This window comes from Mercurialis annua, linkage group LG5, assembly GCF_937616625.2.
Source record: "Mercurialis annua linkage group LG5, ddMerAnnu1.2, whole genome shotgun sequence".
NCBI classification, from domain to species: domain Eukaryota; kingdom Viridiplantae; phylum Streptophyta; class Magnoliopsida; order Malpighiales; family Euphorbiaceae; genus Mercurialis; species Mercurialis annua.
Window position 1 is genome coordinate 48431275 of NC_065574.1, and position 21155 is coordinate 48452429.

Consider the following 21155-nt stretch of genomic DNA (forward strand, 5'->3'; position numbering starts at 1 on the left):
CAAGCATTAATAGATTTGAACGGTGTAGAACCCCAGTCTGTTTTCAATTCCGAGCTAAAAAGAATAGGGACGTGATCCGAATATGATCTAGGCAAGGCTTTCAAAATGTGATTCGGCCAGGATGAAAAAGCAGGAGGAGATAAAAAGCACCTGTCAATTTTTGATCTAGCTATACTGTTCTGCCAAGTAAATAATCTGCCCTGTAAAGAAGCTTCTATCAAGTTAGAATTAGAGATAAAATCTGAAAATTCCAACATAGACGAGGAGAACTCCGTGCAATTAAAGCGCTCCGAAGGATGCAGAATCTCATTAAAATCGCCAACAAGAATATAAATAAAATCCAGACTGAGTTCCGGAAGAATATCAGCCCACATCAAAGCTCGCTCTCTTGGACAATTGCTAGCATAAACCAAAATAAATCTAACGTTCAGACCACTCCAGATAAAGTCTAAACTAATCCATCTATTTGTTTTAACAATCCTCGACGGAGAAATAGACTTTGAGTTCCAAACACATAACAGACCACCCGAAGCACCAATAGATGGAACAAAACAATAATCAAAGTCCAAGTGAGGCCACAAGAATCGAATACTAAAATCATCAAACACCTCTTTTTTTGTTTCAATAAGACCCAACAAAGAAATATTATTAGAAGACACCAACGAACGAATAAAACGTTTTTTTGCGGGCAAAAGATAATCCCCCTCGAAAATTCCAAGAAACGAAATTAAAGTTGTAAGACATTAAAAAATGCTTAAAACCTAGATAGAAGAAGCAGCAAACAAATTGCTACACCTCCGAAGCAATCCCCTGCGAAAGAAGTTGGACAATTCCTTCTTCTTGATCTGGCGAAAATAACCCCAATTGCAATCCAACTTGCCATGTGTTGCGAGCTTCAATCTCCTTTTTAATTTTTTCTGATGTAGCTGAGTTCATTATATTCATGTTTCTGATGTGGCTGTCTGAGAAAGATGAGTCCGGGCTGGCTGACTGAGTTGAACAAACCAGACCTGAATAATCAATTCTTTTTGTCTTTCGAATCTGCTCTACAAAACCTTGGAATGAAACCGGCGTCTGATCAGAAGAAACGTTCCCACTAGCGTCTGAATTAACAGTTTTTCCTACCGCTGCTCCATCAGATGTCTGATAAGAAGCTGAATGAAGATGGAAAACAGGCGATGACACTGCTGAACCCACAAGAGCTGGGTGAACCTCAACTGTTTCAGCCGTAACAAGCTCTTCTCAACAGTCCTTGACTGAAACAGATTTTTTAACGCTACCCGATTCATCAGAAGAGTCTGATGAAGAATTATCCTCCCATTCTTCCAAAACTATCGGTAGGTTTGATTCCGAAATATGAAGGATAAATTGCTGCCCGTCAATTATTAAAGGAATTGAATCCTTAATAAATCCCATTGTAGTGGAAATCAGAATAGAACCTGTATCAAGTCTTTCTCTTGATAAAACCATCGGGTGTACTGTAATAGGAGAACCAATTTTTTTTCCAACTTGCATGAATAAATTTTCATCCCATGCACAGAGAGGTATACCCCTAATATTAATCCACACATATCTCCCACTGCTACATGAAAAACGGTCACATGGCTTGAAGGAGATGAAAAAATCTGATAAGGATGGAAACGTGATTGTTTCAAAAACTGATCTCGTCTCTTTCGAACCAAATCTGATAATGATTTCAGGCCCTCCCAAGAATGAAAAGGAATTATAAATAACTCCTTTGAGCTGCAAATAAGAAGAAACTTGCAACAATTGTGCCATGTGTTTCACTTCGACGATTAGAGAATCTGTCAAATCTATTACTGGAGTCTGCTGCTGCGTATAGATGATCGGATCACTGCGTACTGCTTGGGCGTAGGTCCTGCTATCGCGAATTGCTGGTTTACCAATTAGAGGTTTTGTGTTATCTATGCTGTGAGGAGCCTGCGTGATAGGTCCCTGTGAAACCCTAGATGGGTATTTAGCGTCGAAAGCCCTAATCCTGTAATATCCAATACTAACACAATTAAGCCTTGCACGAACAGTAGAGAAATCCTCCTCCGGATTAGGTCTGAAAAAACCGAATCTCTTGTTTCTGACGTTTCTTTTACGAGCCAAAGAAACCCGTCCAGCAACTCCGAATTTGAGGAAGGCTTGTTGAAGGTTGACATAGTTCCATGAATCCGGGTAGTTTTCGAAGTAAAAAACTGGTATGGTTATGGTAGGGTTTGGGATTTTGGTGGGGTTAGGGTTTTGGAGAGGGGAAGATGCCATCGCGTTTTTTTCGTTCCTTAGGTTCAACCACTTGTTAACTAGTACTAGATCAGGGTTGAATTCAAATACATTTCATAAGCACGTGGATTATCACATGCTCATTTTTATAAAATCTATTTTTGTTGTATTTATTTTATTAATAAAATTAAGCTAAATATTTTCCAGATTCATAACACTATGACATTCATTCAAAAGGTCAAATTCTTTTAGGCTCAATAATTTTGTATTATCTCTAACAGTAAAAATTCAACAAAAACCTGCCAGCTTTACTCATAAATTGTCAATAGTACTGCTGATTATTGATACGTAACCACTTCTTTACCAATTCGTTTTGCTTACATTAGTGGAACAATACAAGATTATGTTACTATTAAGATAACCTAATCTGTTCAACCCTAATGATACGTGTTTGCTGGTAGGCAGACGAATCCCAGAAAACATATATTATTAATCAAATTCAATACCTTAAATATTCTTTTAGACGTCCAAATCTTTTTGCTTGCGACAGTGAATGAAAAATATTACTAGTATATATAAAAGACCGGCATTGATTTCATCATCTTATATTTATTTAATTATATAATTAAAAAGACTTTTTTTAATCAATCAAGATTTGCCTCAAAGAGCATGATCAACCTTGTTTGGATATCAACGGACAAACACAAAAGAAATTCGACTGTAAAATATTAAAAGTGACTTTATTATTATAATAGATGCTAGTATTAATTAATGGAAAACTCTAATCTAGATCTGATCCATGATTAAGAGCTTTCATCAGCTTTAAAGCTTGGAATTATTCTTACCAACACTCCAACTTTAAAGCTTGAAATCTTGAAAATAATATATTGAATTTTTTGCATTAATTGAATGATTATATAACTTTAGTTGTAAATTAATCAAATATTTATGATAATTATGTAGAATTTTCATAAATCATAAAAATGATGAACCAACTAAAAAATTATAAATTTAGAACTCATTTTATATTAAATTATTTAAATTGTTTTAAATATTATTTATATATAATTTAATTACTTTAAATAAAATTAGGATTTTTCACAAACCTACCTTGTTTTTTAGAAATAATTATAAAATTATTGAAACGCGACTTAATTTAAAAAAAAAAACTAAATGTATATTTTTAAAAAATGTACTTTTCGAAGGTCCATCAAAATCCGCCAAAAACTACTGTTGGAGTCCAGACGTGGAGTACAATAGTGAATTTTGATAGATTTAATATTAGTAGATTTTAGTAAATTTTGATGGATCTTATATTATTGTATTCAAATGTTAAAATTCACCCAAAATTTACCTATATATGATGAATGCTAATATTCAATCAACAACTAACAAAACACCGTCGGACCACCACTGACTACCGCCAACCACCGTTACCCTGTCAAAAATTCAGCCAAATTTCGACGACCAGCCTTTATCCCACTGCTTACTGATGTCGGACCACTACTATTCTTATTTTTAGTAAAAATATAAATAAGAATAAAAGTAAATTAAATAAATTAAAGGCTTAAATGCATAAAAAAATCACCAGCTTTCGCGTGTTTTTGGTATTTAACATGAAATTTTAATTTTACATATAAATACATGAACTTTTAAAATTTTGCAATAATAACACACCATTTTGTGTGTAAACGACGCCGTTTATGATGTAAAACGACACCGTTTTGCATAAAAAAACGAATTCATTTTGAATGAAAAAACGCAAACATGATACATAATTGTAAATTAGAAAGTTCATGTTAAATATACTAAAATTAAAAGTTTATGTTAAATACCAAAAACATGTGAAAGTTGGTGATTTTTTATGCATTTAAGTCTAAATTAAATGATAAATAAAAAATATAATTTTCAAATATTACATATATTTTTGTATGTAAAATTTTATGAAGGGGTGAAATATATATTTTCCACACAAAAATAATTGATATTTCCAAATAGTTCATCTTTAAATAAAACAAAATGGGTGCCCTCCTCTCCACGTAGGCCTGTTCAGTTGCTGTATGGTTGGAAGTTGTTTGGTGCAACATTTTCCAACTCTAGTTCCATACGTTAGCAATATATTTAGAACAAGAGACAAGTGTCCTTACTGATTACCTTCTAGCTTATGCTGAGTCCTGAGTGTAGTATCTATGCTAAAGAGCAAATCACTTGAAATCAACAATTTTATTTTTTTATAGAAATAATTTAATTAAATAAAACATTATTATTAATATTAAAAATCAAGTAATATAATCTGATGGAAACTCGTTTTATCATGACCACAATAGTGAACCGAATCTTATGAGAGTTCGGCCAATGAAACCTATCTCAAAACTCGCCCTGACGTAATCAGCGATACGTATTGATACGGCCGGATCCCAAGAGATTCACCCGCCTAAGAGTACGCTCATACGGACTTCACATAAAAAGATATTAATCGATGCCTCAAGGAGTCGGCAATACTCAAAATACTGAACTCTAAAAATATGAATCTCGATAAGAGATCGGATCCAAGTCAACTATAAACGCTATATCATGGATAATATATAGAAAAATATCCTCATTAATATATCAAACACTGTCTCCTAAACAGAATCAAAGACGACGCCAATTGATGGAGTCTGTCTTCTGATCCGGTGGATTAACCTGCAAAACAGGGTAGAAAATAATCGGACGGTCCGATTAACTCTCTGATGCTAAAGTCAGTATTGAGGTTTGAGCAGCGTTTTGAGTATATGAATGTAGTTATCTGTTTAGACATACTTCAAACTCTTTATAAATTAGTTGAATGTATACCCTGTAGTTTGGAATAGGAAAGTGATTTTTATTTAATAGGGTTTGACCCTGATTAGGAGTGTAATTCCTTATTCGGATGAAAGTCTTATTCATGAATATCTTTCTAAATAGTCTTATCTTCTTAAATTGGAGTTCATCTTTCTAAGTTAGAGTTTGTATCCAAATAGGAAAGATTTTCGTAGATTTTTTGTCGTTTGGCGGAATTCCTAGCTAGATGGACGCGCTTTGTCTGAGTCATCAGAGTATTCGGTGAAGATTCATAAGGGGTTTTTGACGGATTTGTTCCTACGAGACTGAAAAAATTGCAATTTTATTTTAAAAAATAATACCAGTTTTGTGCCTGAACCCACCCAATCCGCATTCTAGAAATGCGGACTGGGTGAGCAATCCGCATTCAAAGATTGTGGATTGGTTTTGGCAATAATCCGCATTCTTAAAATGCGGATTGTGTCTTACAATTGTTTGGTGAAATGTATATTTTGCTCCCTAACTTAAACCAAGTGCTATGTTTACCTTTACACATGTTCTAATGCATATAATTTTAAGTGTTGTGTTTACCTATATATCGGTAGAAAATTTAAAAAGAAGTTCTTGACGAATATATTTATAAACATAAGGTTTCTATTTATTATATATAAATATAATTTATATATAAATCTTAACTAAATACTTTTATATTACGTTAAATTTTTTAAATTTTGATATTTTAATTTCGGGGTTTTATCCGAAACTTTTAACTCTACATTTTAAGATGTACATTGATATATTAATTTTTAATATATTTACCTTCTAAACTTTATTTGTTTCGTTCAAAACCGATAATTATAATTTAAATTATCAAATTTAAATTATAAATTTCTATAATTACAACCTACTTTCTCGGACACCTAGAAATTAATTTCGCACTTAAATAATATGTAAGTTATTGAGTTTAATTGAATATTTGATCGTTAAGTTAAAAAAAGTTTAAAAGAAAGATTGTGTAAGTTAAAGAAATGAAGGATTGAGAAAACTATTAACCATAATTCATATGATAATAATGACAAAAATAAGAAGTGATAACGTAGCACGTCTAGTAGGGGCGAAGCAACCTACTAGACGTGCTACGTTATCAAGAAGGAATCAATAAATAATTGATTTAATTTAAGGACTAAAAGAAATTTTTGACGGCTATATTTATAAACATAAGGTTTCTATTTATTATATATAAACTAAATGTTTTTATATTACGTCAAAACTTTTAAATTTTGACATTTTAATTTCGGGGTTTTATCCGAAATTTTTAACTCTACATTTTAAGATGTACAATGATATATTAATTTTTAATATATTTACCTTCTAAACTTCACTTGTTAAAACTGAATATGATGAGGCTGAGTCGAGGACTAGGTCGCTCTCTTTTAGACGTTTCGCGGCACAGCTCGGTGGTGCAAAGCTGACTATCAACCGCGGCGCCCCTAGGATAAAACAGCCGGAAATACTGATCACACTGCACTGTGAAATCAGCTCTAAAACACTTTCTTTGTATTGCTCTGTGTTTCTGTGTATTCTCAAATGAAAAGTGAAGCCAGTATTTATAGGCTAAGAAAATATAGTTGCTGTGTAAATAATTAATACAGAAAATGCTTTCTGATTAATGAAGGAAAACAGCAACAGTCAGATGGAGTGGAGAGGTAATCAGAGAGTCATAACAGTTACAAAAGAATTGAATAAAAATTATTAATACTTTTGTATGCAAAAAATAAAGTGCTAGCCGAACCGAACCACCCACCCAACCCAGACCAGGCCGGCCGGCCGGACGGACGGCGCGCGTGTTGTAAATCGGGTAGGATGTAACTCCTAACCCGTTCACAAAATTGGGTACCCCTTGGGGCCCAAACCCATATGAGAAAAACCAAGTTTATAAACCCAATGTATTGAGTTCTCCTAAGCAATGTGGGAAAACCACAAAACTCTCTATCTTCTCATTTCAAGCTACAAGGCACTTTTTCTTTTTTTAATTTTTAAATTCAATATCTTTCCAACAATCCCCCACTTTGAATTTTAAAAATAGTTTCTCGAGCAATTTCTGTTAAGATTGTGCATAAACAAAGGTATCTTTCGATTTGAACCTTTGCGTAGTGAGTAAGATTCTGATTCAACAAGAGTGACTCGTAGTCTTGAACTCTATCTCGGACATCAAACCACGCACGTTCTTTTCATAAGTGTTTTTCTAAAGCCCGTGCATTTATGGCCCTGCACGTCTATCCCAGTTTAGTGAACGCTCTAGAAATTTTGCCTCAAATTTCATAGGAAGCGGCCCCACTTCCACATTCACAAAGGTGAAGCTATCAAGAGTACTCCTATAGCTAGGTACTCCACTCCATATGGAGTATAGACTTCATTAAGAGATTCTATTAACTCATCCTCTTCTCGCTTTAGGAATCATGCATTAATTTTGCATGTTCTGGCTCATATCATTCATAACTTGTTATTACCCATTGAACCTATTTCTTGGGATCTCCAGTCAGTTAGGTCGGGTTACCATTATGGATGATTCATTCAATAAGCAATAGTCCCATTCCTTTTGAAGTTTTATGGACTTTCTCTCTTTCGTCAAAGGATCTGCTAAGTTATCATCAGTGCGTACATGATCCACTCTAACAGCCCCTGTTGAGATAAATTCTCTAACAGTGTTGTGCTTACGACGTATCTGTCGTTTCTTACCATTATAATAACGGTTCTCAATTTTTGCAATAGCCGCGGTACTATCGCAATGGATCAACACAGCTGGTATCGGTCTTTCCCATAAAGGAATCTCAGCTAGCAGGCTTCTTAGTCATCCTGCTTCTTCACTAGCAGCAGCTAGTGCTATCATTTCTGACTCCATCGTAGATTGAGCCAGAATCGTCTGTTTTTTTGATTTCCAAGAAACAGATCCACCAGCTATACTGAAAATATAGCCGCTCGTGGGTTTGGAATCATCTGACAATGTATTCCAATCTGCATCACTATACCCTTCAAGTACAGCAGGATGCTTCAGATAATGTAATCCAAGATTCATTGTTCTTTTAAGGTATCTCATAACCCTTTCAATAGCATGCCAATGCTCAATACTAGGTCTACTAGTAAACCTGCACAGTAATCCAACGACATATGCAATGTCGGGTCTAGTACAATCAGTGGCATACCGAAGGCTGCCAATGATGCTCGCATATTCAGACTGTCGTACACTATCACCAGTGTTCTTAAAAAGTTTTACACTTGGATCATAAGGTGTACATGCAGGTTTACAGTCGAAGTAGTTATATTTCTTTAGAATCTTCTCAACATAGTGAGATTGATCTAAAGAAATTCCTTTTTCAGATCTAGTTATCTTTATGCCAAGAATGACATTCGCTTCACCTAGATCTTTCATATCAAAGTTGGCACTCAACATTGATTTCACAGCATTCACAACATGAATATTTGATCCAAAAATCAGCAAGTCATCTACATAAAGACATATGAAAGTGCAAAGTTCCTTTTCAGATTTGTAGTAAATACATTTGTCACTTTCATTCACTTTAAAGCCATTTGAGATGACAAGATTATCAAATTTCTCATGCCATTGCTTAGGTGCTTGTTTTAGACCATACAAAGATTTGTCTAACTTGCACACCTTCTGTTCCTGACCATGTATTACAAAACCTTCAGGTTGATCCATGTAAATTTCTTCCTCCAGTTCACCATTTAAAAAAGCAGTTTTAACATCCATTTGGTGTACGACCAAATCATATAGCGCAGCGATCGAAATCAGCACTCTAATGGATGTTATTCTAGTAACAGGTGAATAGGTATCAAAGAAATCAACGTTTTCACGTTGTCTGTAACCCTTGGCTACAAGTCGAGCTTTATATTTGTCTACAGTACCATCAGGTTTCAGTTTCTTTTTTAAGATCCATTTACAACCTATGGTTTTGCAACCGGGAGGCAGATCAGTCAAATGCCATGTATGATTGGACTCTAATGAATCCATCTCATCATTTATGGCTTCTTGCCACAAATCAGAATCTAATGAAGTTAAAGCTTCCTGGAGGTTCGTAGGATCCTCCTCTAAAGAATAGACATGGAAATCAGTTCCAAAGTCTTTCGAAATTCTAGCTCTTTTACTTCTTCTGATCTCTGGTTCTTTATCATTAGTAATCTCATTATTCCTGACCACGGGAACATTACTAGATGATTCGCCCCCACTATTTCCTAATTTAAAAGGAAATTTCTGTTCATAAAAATCAGCATCTACTGATTCAATAATAACTCGTGCAGTCAAGTCATAAAATCTATAAGCCTTGCTATTGACTGCATACCCAATGAAAACACATTCATAGGCTCTGCTTGCTAATTTTATTCGTTTCGGATCAGGAATCCGAACATAGGCTAAACAGCCCCAAGTTCTCAAATAAGACAAATTTGGTTGTCTTTTCTTTAGGATCTCATAGGGTGAAATCTTCCTGTTTGATTTCGGGACTCTGTTGAGTACATAACAAACAGTCAACAGAATTTCACCCCACCAATAAGAAGCAGCTCCAGAATTCAATAAAATAGACACTATTGCTTCTGTAAGTGTTCTATTTTTTCTTTCGGCTTTACCGTTCATTTCAGGAGAATAAGGTGCTGTTCTTTCATGCACAATACCATGTGAGTTATAGAATTCTATAAACAAGCTAGATTCATATCCAGTACCTCTATCACTGCGAAATCTCTTGATTTTCTTATTGAATTGATTTTCAATTTCTGTTACAAATAACTTGAACATGTCAAGTGCATCACTTTTATTTTTCATCAAATACACATGTGTAAAATCAGAACAATCATCAATAAAAGTGATAAAATATCTTTTACCATTTCTGGTCAAGGTACCGTCAAGTTCACATATATCAGAATGTATTAAATCTAAAGGTTCAGATTCTCTAATTACTGATTTATGTGAGTTTTTAGTTATCTTAGCTTGACTACAGAATTCACATTTTTCAAACTCAATTTGGTTCATTTTAGGAATTAATCCTAGGGTGCTCATGTTGTTAATTATTCTTTTATTTACATGACAGAGTCTTGCATGCCAAGTATTAAAATCACAAACCATGTAAACAGAAGCAACATCTTTATTGATAATTTCAACATTCAACTTAAACATACCCTCACAAGCATAACCCTTTCCCACAAAAATACCATTTCTAGTAATGGTGTACATATCTCCACCAATAGTCTGAAAGAATCCAGCCTTGTTGAGAAGATAGCCAGACACCAAGTTCTTCCTCATCATAGGAGTGTGCATCACATCCTTCAAGATTAGTGTTTTTCCTGAAGTAAATTTCAGTTCAACACTTCCAATTCCAGCGACAGTAGTGGTGTGAGTATCACCCAGTAATACTTTCTTATCGTCCACGGCAGTGTATGTTTTGAACATAGCACGATCGTGGCAAACATGGCGATTAGCGCCCGTGTCTACCCACCAACCACTTGATCCACCAACAAGGTTGATCTCAGCCATCATTTCTGTTATCATAGCCGTAAAAGGCTCTTCAGTCAAGTTAGCCTGTGGAGCAGTACTTGGCTTGTTCCGACACTTGCGTGCCATATGACCCGGTTTTCCACAGTTAAAGCATAGAAATGGTGGCAGGTCATTCTTAACAGGTGGTGCCTGTTTCACAATATGGTTCCTTGAAGGATTACCATTCTGGTTCGCTTTGTTGCGATTCACATTTTGGTTTTGGTTCGAGTTGCGATTCTGATTCTTAAAATTCTTGCCATTAGGCTTCAGACTCATCGAACTAAACTTCCTTATGTTGTTAGAAACAACCAGCACTTCATCTTTTAGATCTTGTTTTCTCGCCTCTTCCTCAATCCGAAGACGAGTGATCAAGCTTTCCAGCGAGAACTCTTTTGTTTTGTGCCTGAGAGAATTCTTAAAGTCCCTCCACGAAGGAGGTAATTTTTCAATTAAAACAGCAACTTGAAATTGTTCATCAAGAACCATACCTTCGGAGATGATCTCATGAGCTATTTTCTGCAATTCATGGGATTGCGCCTCGACAGATTTTTCATCAGTCATTTGATATTTGAGGTAGCGGCTGACTGCATATTTTTTAGTCCCCGCCTCCTCGGTATCATATTTCTTTTGCAGCGCCTCCCAAGTTTCCTTTGCAGTCTTTCCATCATTGTAGTAATCATAGAGATCATCACTTAGTGCATTGAGAATAAAATTCTTGCACAAGTAATCATTAGTCATCCACTGTTGAAGTTCACCGTTCTGTTTTTCCTTTTCTTCTTCCTCGGCAGTTTCATCAACGACAGGTATTGCCATTGTCAAAACAGAAACCACCTTCTTGATGGTTAGGAAAAATTCAGTCTTCTGTTTCCACCTTTTGAAATGCAAGCCTTCAAACCGGAATGGTTTGTTGGCATCAACAGTAGAAGAACCGTAGGCAGCAACCTCATCGGTATTTATGGCAGCAATTGTAAAGGGACACGTCTAAAAATTGTTGAAACAATTGCTGTAAAACTGAATATGATGAGGCTGAGTCGCGGACTAGGTCGCTCTCTTTTAGACGTTTCGCGGCACAGCTCGGTGGTGCAAAGCTGACTATCAACCGCGGCGCCCCTAGGATAAAACAGCCGGAAATACTGATCACACTGCACTGTGAAATCAGCTCTAAAACACTTTCTTTGTATTGCTCTGTGTTTCTGTGTATTCTCAAATGAAAAGTGAAGCCAGTATTTATAGGCTAAGAAAATATAGCTGCTGTGTAAATAATTAATACAGAAAATGATTTCTGATTAATGAAGGAAAACAGCAACAGTCAGATGGCGTGGAGAGGTAATCAGAGAGTCATAACAGTTACAAAAGAATTGAATAAAAATTATTAATACTTTTGTATGCAAAAAATAAAGTGCTAGCCGAACCGAACCACCCAACCCAGACCAGGCCGGCCGGACGGCGCGCGCGTGTGGTAAATCGGGTAGGATGTAACTCCTAGCCCGTTCACAAAATTGGGTACCCCTTGGGGCCCAAACCCATATGAGAAAAACCAAGTTTATAAACCCAATGTATTGAGTTCTCCTAAGCAATGTGGGAAAACCACAAAACTCTCTATCTTCTCATTTCAAGTTACAAGGCACTTTTTCTTTTTTTAATTTTTAAATTCAATATCTTTCCAACAATCCCCCACTTTGAATTTTAAAAATAGTTTCTCGAGCAATTTCTGTTAAGATTGTGCATAAACAAAGGTATCTTTCGATTTGAACCTTTGCGTAGTGAGTAAGATTCTGATTCAACAAGAGTGACTCGTAGTCTTGAACTCTATCTCGAACATCAAAACCGATAATTATAATTTAAATTATCAAATTTAAATTTTAAATTTTATAGTTACGACCTACTTTTTCAAACACCTAGAAATTAATTTCGCACTTAAATAATATGTAAGTAATTGAGTTTAATTGAATATTTGATCGTTAAGTTAAAAAAAAGTTTAAAAGAAAGATTGTATACGTTAAAAAAATGAAGGATTGAGAAAACTATTAACCATAATTCATATTGATAATAATGACAAAAATAAGAAGGAATCAATAAATTATTGATTTAATTTAAGGACTAAAACATACATTTTACCTACTAATGGTAAAATACAGTCCGCATTCTTAGAAGTATATGCATTAGAACATGTGTAAAGGTAAATATAACACTTGGTTTAAGTTAGAGAGCAGAATATATATTTCATCAATAATTGTAACACAATTCGTATTTTAAGAATGCGGATCGTTTCCAAAACCAATCCGCATTCTCTGAAAGCGGATTGCTCACCCAGTCCGCATCTTTAGAATGCGGATTGGGTGGGTTCAGGCACAAATTTGGTATTATTTTTTAAACAGACACAAAATTATAATTTTTCAGTCTCGTAGAAACAAATCTGTCAAAAACCCATTCATAAGGTCATAGAAACTTGCACCTAACCAATAAAATGGAGTTAATTTATTTTTCACATATATTATAATTTTTAAATTTTATCAATTTACTTTATTATTTATTAAATCTTTTAAATATATATTCACAATTATTTGGAGTTACATTTATGTTACATTTATATGTATAATTTTTTTTATACTGGACATGTGCAATATCGCGCCATATAAACTCCAAACGAATTATGTATATATTAACAAAAATAAAAAAAATAATAGATCAAAATGATTATATATATAAAAAATATTTATTTGTCTAAATATATAGACATGACAGTGTAAAAAATCAAATTCAATTTTGTTATAACTCTTATAAAAATGTTAATTAAATAATTCTTTGATTGTTTTTAAATTTTATACTCCATCCGTCCCAATAGAGTTGTCCACTTTGCCTTTATCACACAGTTTAAGAAAAACAATTATTGTTTATAGATTTTGTAATTTTTTTCTTACTTTTCTTGTCATACCCCTATTTAATATAGAGTCAACTTACTATTTACTTCTAATTTACTCATTAGTGGATCTTTTGTAGGGGTAATATAGAAAAATTAAGTTTAAAAGTTAATTACTTTTTGAAAGTGGACAAGAGTTTTGGGACAAAATTTTTTCTCAAAGTGGACAACTCTATTGGGGAGGGAGTATATGTTTACTACTCATAACATTAATTGTTGAAGGACTCATCAAACTATTATATATTGCTTGTATTATCAAATATCCTTGTGAGCACAAAGGAAACAAGTAGTTAGCAAATATATTTTGTTTGTTTTATATATATACAATTAGTTATTATTTATATACAATATATATAGTGAACGTTATTGATTTTGGAATTGAAGGAGTATTATTTAATTGTTTGGATATGGATGGACTTGAAATTTTATGTCAAAAAATCTACTTGGGTTGATTTAATTGCCATGTAAGTTGAAATTTGTATCGTCCGTATTAGGAAGAAATTAAATACTAATATAGCATATATATCATCTAGTTGATGAGATGACTTCCAAAATTGTACTTTACCGCAAAAAACGAAACTGAAAAATCATTTATACATAATTATTCCTGACGAATGAATTTGTAAGCAATTAGGCTTTACTTGCTTTGCATGGGATGTTTTCAACCACTATTTTAAAAGTCGATCGAACCGGCTGATCAACAATCATTTCATTCAAAAATTTATGGATGTTAAAAGATAGGTTAATGCCTCAAAAACTTCCGACCTCTTAGCCCTTTTCCAATACTACTCTAATGTTGAAAACTGATCAATTTTATCATATTTCACATTTTTTTGTTTTAATTGTTGTACCCTGAAATATTAAATTGACGTTTTTTTTGTTTGGAAAAAATTAAAAAATATTCTCCATGTGTAGCACATATTAATTGTATATGTTGAAAATTTATTTAGATTTAATTAAATTAATTAAGAATTTAAATTAGTTTTAATTTGATTATAGTTTTTAGTTAGTTTTTAAAAATAAAATTTTATTTGTACTTTTTTGAATAGAAATAAATTTAATTTTATCTTTAAACTTAGTTAATTAAATGATTTTATCATTTAAAAAAATTGTGAAAAATCAAAAAATTAGGATATAATTGAAACGAGAAAATACAAAATAGGGTAAAATTTACCAATTTTCAACGTCAGGATAGAATTGAAAAGGGGCTAAAAGGTCGGAGTTTTTTGAGATATTAGGCCTAAAAGTTATGAAAAATAATTTTTTTTATTAAATCAAGATTTGACTATATCAATTTTAATCAGTCTTAATTAGGATAGAGACCAATTAAATGAGTACAACCCGGTTTTATGAAATATATAACCAGAGTTTAAAGACATTAAATTAGTTGGTCCAACCAGTTAGGCTATAAATTTGGTGGCAGTTAGATTTGATTTCCAAAATTATATTATTACTTTAATTATTTATAATGATATTTTTGCATTTTTTTGAAAGTCGAAATTTTATATTTTCAAATAGAAATATAATATATTTTATGATTAAATTGTCTACATTAATTGACATATTATTGGATGAACTGATTAAAAGTTAAAGTTGACAATGAAAATAAAAAATTTATTATCTTTTTTATTAAAATCCGCAGTTAGAAAATTCCATTGATTAATTTTGTAGCTAACGGCCAGGATAAAGTACATTCTCCATTCACGAAATGGAAAAGTGATTGAGAGTAGTCCCAGTCTACGAGCTATTTTTACCCTCTATAGGTCTTTTTTGATGGATTTTTTTGACATCACATGCATCTCCGGCATCTTGATGTCTCCTCCCGCATCTTTCCGGCATCTCGTGTTTTTTTACGAGTACAGATTACATTTATAAATTCATTTGGCTACAATTAATTTTAGCTTTTATTTTTGTTATAGATCTATTATTTTTTATAGTAATTATCTTGTTCTGTAATTTTTATATTCATTTGGTTAGATTTACTATTAGTTTAGGTAGTTTTGAATTTGTTAGGTGACTTCTAATAACTAAAAAGTCCTTATAAGATTTGTTATAATTTTAGTCCAAATACGTAACTAGAACTGAGATTTTTATAATCGGTTTATTTCATATGAAATTTTATCTTTAGAACAAAAAAAAAATAAGCAACATACTATTGTAAAACAGGGAAAGAAACCCAAGATTAATCAGAGTTACATGTTATTCATGAAAAAAAAAAGTAAACTTCTATAGACATCCATGTCAATATAAGAGAAACTTGAGTTGATGCTTATAGTGAAACCTAATTTTAGTTTTATAAATTTAATTAATAAAAATATAATACCACATATAATAATTATATTGTGATCAAATGATAAAATCAATTTAAATGTTTATCATTCTTAATAGTATTACAATAATATGAGCATCCAAATTTTGTTCAAGACCCCACAGGCAATCAGTGTATAGCATCATGCAAACGTATCATAACATAACTTACACGTGGCAGTAAATAGTTGCTGATGGATGAGCCACGTGTTTAAAGGGTGAATAATACTACTTTTGTTAACACAAAAGTCGCCATCGTATACCAGCCGCAGATGAAAGGTGGCAGCTAATCGAGAGCCGTTGACATTGCCGTATGTTGAGTGAAAGGCACGCGCCGTTGGTCTTGTATAATATGGATTTAATTTTTTTGAAACCTGTATAATGTAGACTTATTTCCTTTTGAGGTACATAATGCGTATGGTTCACCAACTTAGGACTTCGTTTACATATTTATATTTATTTTTTGCTCATGTTTTAAAAGAACATGTGACCTTTTTGAATATTTCTTGAATAGACTTTATGAGCTTAGAATTTAAGTTTTTCTTTTGAATTTTCATAGAAGTATTTTATTCAAAAGAAAAAACATAAATAGTCCGAGTTCAATTTGATCAGATGTAAAATTTTGAATTACAACAAATGTCAATTTTGTCAGATATAAAAATAGACGTTCAACATCCGGAAAAAAATTTAGAATTATAGAGACACTATGTTATGGTTATGCTTGATGTTTTAATGATCAATTTGATAATAATACATCGGAGGAACAATAACAAAGTCGAAAACTTGCTAAATTAAATATGATTGATGTAATTTAGACGCTCAACTTGGAATAAAGTTGGTGTGTGTGTATATATATATATATATATATATATATATATATATATATATATATTATTCTTTTATTTTTTTATTTTTTTCCTTTTATCATATGCTGACTTGAGCTCTATATAATTTATTTTTGAAAATTTGTTCCGAACATTTTTTGTAATAATTGGGGAGGAGAGAGCGCTTGTGGGAAAAATTGAACCCACGACCTTAACAGTTTGTGTCAGCGCTTATATTATTTGAGTTACAGCTCGTTGGTATTTCTTCTCTCTTCAGATATTTATTCGACTTTTGTTTTTTTTTTTAAGATCGCATCTAAACCCAAGAGTTAACTATTTGAATGCTCAGTGATTTATCAAATATAATTATAACTATGAGTGCAAATTAGTTAATCTGTCCTTATAGTTCATGAATGGTGTTTGCTTGATTGAGTTTATTGTATGTATGCGAGGTGAATTTCCAAATTGGTATGAACGCAGTCTTGATTTTTGATTCACCTGAATCAAAATTAAAATGTGGTACGAAAAGAACAGATCAGTCTATTTATCGGCTTTGAAAATTAAGACTGGGTGCATATTGTCATACAATGCATGTCTAATCACCCACACGAAATCTAAAGATTTGGTACTTTTATAAATTTTCATTTTATCAATATATTCTGATTGTTTTAATTATAGCTTAACCAGATAATTAAATAAAGAAAAGGTAAATATAAGAAAATATGCATGCATGTTCAATAGCTACTATAAGTGAAAGTAGACTCAATTAATTCAATGAGTGAATTTGACTGTAATTTAAAACAAAAAGCTTTCCAAAACAGATTATAATTTTGAATAATGAATTATTATAGAATCATTATAATTAGTGCTTATAAAATAAAATTATAAGGATATCTTAATAATTTTAAATTTAATAGGTATTAAAAATGATTTTTTTTCATCTTTATCAGGTACTAAAAATGATTTTTTATTTATTAATTTTTATATGACACATTAGTTTATCTAATTAATTTTTTATATCTAAATATATTTTTAAGATACTGGTATAATAAGTTGCTATAGCGTTTTTTAATAATTGAGGAGAAAAAGCGCTTGTGGGAAAATTTGATTTTAAATTTAATAGGTATTAAAAATGATTTTTATTCATCTTTATCAGGTACTAAACATGATTTTTTATTTATTTATTTTTATAAAACACATTAGTTTATCTAATTAATTTTTATATCTAAATATATTTTTAAGATACTGGTATGATAAATTGCTATAGTTTTTTTTAATAATTGAGGAGAAGGAGCACTTGTGGGAAAATTTGAACCCACGACCAATATATATATATATATATATATATATATATATATATATATTAGTTTGCCTGCTCAACGCGATATAGCTAGTAGTATATGTTGTTATTAATTAGTTCAAATCTCATTTATTCGTAATTTATTCCTTAGTTATTTTATGATTTTTATTGAATTTTAATAGTATGTTTATTCAGTTGCAATTTTATTTAGGTTTTATCTCTTTTTTTATCCAAGAAAAAAACCTAAATTCTATTTATCTTTTTAAATTCTTATTTGCTTTTCATCGTGCTAAGGAAACTTTTAGACTTGAGTAGCAATTTGCCCCTTCAACTTGTAAGCAATGGACAATTAATACGTAAATTAACTTTGTTAGCAAATTAATACATGAACTTGGTGATTATGGGCAATTAGCCCATTTTGCCAAATTAACTTATAAGTTAAGGGGGTAAATTGCCAATTTAGAATATAAATAACCTACAAATTAAAGGGGTAAATTGCCCATAATCGACAAGTTCATGTACTGATTTGTCCACAAAATTAATTTATATGTTAATTGCCAATTGCATACAAGTTGAGGGGGCATATTGCCATTTAAGTCGAAACTTTTACAGCCGAAAAGGCAGTGAGTAAAATTTAGACTAAAATATCTTAAAATGGCATAGGCATAATTATCTTTTTTTACCGTTGTAGTGTTAAATATGATAATTAAGTTCCAAAAGGTCCAAAACCCTTAATGTAAGTAAGGAAGATGCACACTATTCTCATTGTAAAAAAATTATATAAATTAAATGCATTACATTAGTAATTAATTAAAATAAAATGTGTACTACAATAGCTATACTAATATATATACTATCAATTTTATTTTTTTAAATATAAGATACTCAAAATATATAAGATGTGAATTAGAATGTAGGTAAAAATTTAACCTACAAGTTAAGTATAAGCAATCTTGTAAAAGAAGACAAGAAAGTACTTTATATCAATGGCATGAAAGGCATTAAAACGGCATCGTTTAAGAGACGCGTATAGAAAACAAATATCGAAGAGTCAAAGGTCAGACTGGTCAGTATATTCCTTTCTAAACAGTGAGTCAACAATTCATGTGAAACCGAATTCCATGCAAATGATCCCAGCCTCTTGTTCAACTTTCATTCTAGAAACATTAATTTTTACCCTTAATCTTGGATTAATTGAAACCCATGATCTTTTTAGAAAACAATACTCTCATGTTCGCATAAATTTCATATAGGTACTTATAAATTTATGGCTAAACACGTTTTGAAATTTTTGTACTATCAATTTTTATTTCATTTGGTTCTTAATAAATTTTTTATATTTAAATAATTAAGTATTTATTTTGTACATATATGATCTTTTTATGTATAAAACGTCGTCGTTTCATGCAATTAAAACGACGATGATGGTTTTTTATAGTTTCAATCCGTAAAAGAACCATAAACATATAAATAAAATAATAAAAATTATACTTGTATGTAAAAAGTTTTTTAAGGATCAAGTGATAAAAAATCTAATAGTATAAGAAATTTATGATGGATTTAGCCTAAATTTATTACTTTAAACGTTGGATATGATATAATTACTATATTAATTTTGATTAAAAAAAATTAAATAAAAAAAATACTTTTTTAAAAACTTTAATTTTATCATCGTTAACAGTCATTTTATTCAATAAAAATTTAGTTTTTATTTTTTTTATAAAACTAATATATTAAAAATAAAAAAGTTGACTATGGTGAAATATTTAATAATTAAATTTATAGTAGGAGTATATTAAAATTTAATGATAAAAATATTTTTTTAACTACTTTTTTAAAATTGGCAGACAGTATACTTATTTTTTTATTTTAAATTATGGATAATCATCTAATATTTAAGTAATTGATTTTCATAATATAGTAGAATGTCTTAATAAAAAGAAGATATCAAAATATAAAAATTATTACACTACAATAAATACTAGAATTACCAACAATATTTTTGCTGCTAATAGTGTTAAAATTATTATTATTAATAAAGCAATAAAAAAATCGTGACGTGTTGCTGCTAATAAAATGTTGTCATAAGTAATTAGCAATAAAATTTATCGTAAAATGCTGCTTATAACTAAGTAATGGTAACAATTTTTAAAGATATTGCTACCAGATGTCTTTTAGCAGCAAAAACAATTAGCTATGAAATTATTGTTATTAGTACTTTTTGTAGTGTTATTAGATTAAATTAGAGTAGGTGTGGTAAGTTTTTTATGAATTAATTTATTTTATCTAATAAACTAATTTATATATTTCTTAAATGGTTTATCAATTAAAATGATAAAATAATTTCTAATTTTAAAAATTGGTTAATAACATGAAGGGAATGTTATGTTACATTTAGGATCCGTTTGATTCGTCAAAAAAAGGAGAGAACGCGAAAGCGAATGGAAATAATTTCTATTGTTTGTGTTTGTTTTATTAAATTACACTAGAAAATGGAAATGTGATTACCCTTTCATTGGTAATCACTCATTCCCCTTTACTTCATGGGAATGGATTTTTTGGAATAAGAATCAAAATTTAATAAAATATTTTAATAATAAATAATAAAAATATAATTATTAAAAAACTATTTTTAAATATTTAATTTTAACAAAATTTTTCTTTTAAAAAAATACTTTTTTATATAAAAAAGTTAAAAAAAAAAAATTTAATAAATAATAAATAATTTTTTATTAAACTTTATCAATTCCCATTGTTATACTAATTTTGAACCAAACAAAAAATGAAAACAATCATTCTCATTTCCATTCTGATTCCTATTCTCAATCTTAAACCAAACAGCCCTTTAGCTTTTAAATTAATTGGCTCTATTGTAATTTCAATCTTATAATTATCGAAATCATTCTTTCTGTCTTAGTTAATAGATATTTTTTTTGGAGTCTTTCATTTTAACTTATAGATATATTATATATAGGAAAAGAGTCATCTATACTCTTATGATTTGGGGTCAAGATCAAGTGAGCTCTCAACGTCCGAAAAAGGTTCAATTGTGCTCATATGTTTGAAATTTTAAACGAGCATGTCTCCAATTTGACACAATCTTTGACTCCGTTACTTCAATTTTATATGGATATTTTTTACTATTGCCATTAATGACATGGTTTTCTCTAACTGAAAAGAGTCATTCATGCCCCTACGATTTGTAGTCAGGATCAAATGAGTCTTTAACGT